Source organism: Chrysochloris asiatica, unplaced genomic scaffold, assembly GCF_000296735.1.
Source record: "Chrysochloris asiatica unplaced genomic scaffold, ChrAsi1.0 scaffold00059, whole genome shotgun sequence".
NCBI classification, from domain to species: Eukaryota; Metazoa; Chordata; class Mammalia; order Afrosoricida; family Chrysochloridae; genus Chrysochloris; species Chrysochloris asiatica.
The window spans coordinates 11,014,040-11,015,204 of NW_006408577.1; positions in this window are offsets into that span (position 1 = coordinate 11,014,040).

Consider the following 1,165-nt stretch of genomic DNA (forward strand, 5'->3'; position numbering starts at 1 on the left):
AGCCTGGTCCCAACAGATTGGAAACTACTCTGTGGAGGTTCTAACTACCCCTGCCCTGTCTGGAACTAGGTTCCCTCTTGAAAGCTTGTAAGCCAAGCTTCTTGCCTTCGTTGCCCCCTCCCCCCATTTTGAGTAGCCAATGTCCAAGTTGCCCATCCCTGTCAAACCTGTGTACCAAGGGGGTGCGAGTGATCCTTGCTGTAAAGATTTTCTCCCTTTTTTGAGATACTACATCCATACGTATAAGGCAAAGTTCATCAAATTGTAGTGGGTTCCTCTTTGTTTTTTGTCTTCCCTCTTCTTTCTTCTTCTAGTCGAGTTCTGATCATCTAGCCTTTGAAGCCAAGTCAAGTGGGTACATTCTGCAAGTATGGGTGTTCTTGTGCATCTCCCCTCACTTCATATCAGCTGGATGTTTTACTTTCCGCTCTAGTCCTCTGTGGCCATGTCACTGCCTCTGGGCCCAGGAGTCCCCGGGTCTTGCTTTAACTGCTGGCCGTCCAGTCTCCACCCTGGTTCACAGGAGTCTATTGAATGTGGTTGGACTCAGATCCCAACTTCATTGCTGTTTTTTCCCCCTGCTCCCTTTATTGGTGACCAACATGGTCACTAGCCAGACCACATGTCTGTTCATATATCCCTCTTAAATCCCAGTCTTGGAAAGGAGATTGTTCTGAGGGGACCCGACCACTTGCATTGATGACTCCTGGGTTAACAGCTTACTTGTTCTTGTAATAATTCATCAGACTGCCATTATTGTTTCTGATTTTTCCTGCTGGTCTTTCTTCATGAAGTATCTTCTGTTCTTCTAGCCACTCCAAGCTGGTCTACCCCTCATTTCCAGTGGAAATTTCCCACCTCAGACAATTCTAGATAGGGTTCTGGTTTCCACCTATGGTCTTATGCAATGCAAAAGCTCCACAGGAGGCCTCTTTCACTGGGTAACTTCTAGCCCCCTTTAAGATATTCAGTTATAAGCTGAAGACGGACTGACAAGCTTCAATTGTGATATTTCTGGCTATTCTTTCTCCCCACCTCCCACCCCCATGTCATTGTTTCACAATGGTAGGTAAGGGAAACCAAGATTCAAAAGACAGCCAAGCATCTTAACATTATTTCCCTCTTTTACCCATTCAAATTATACCTCAATTCCTGTATCCCAAAC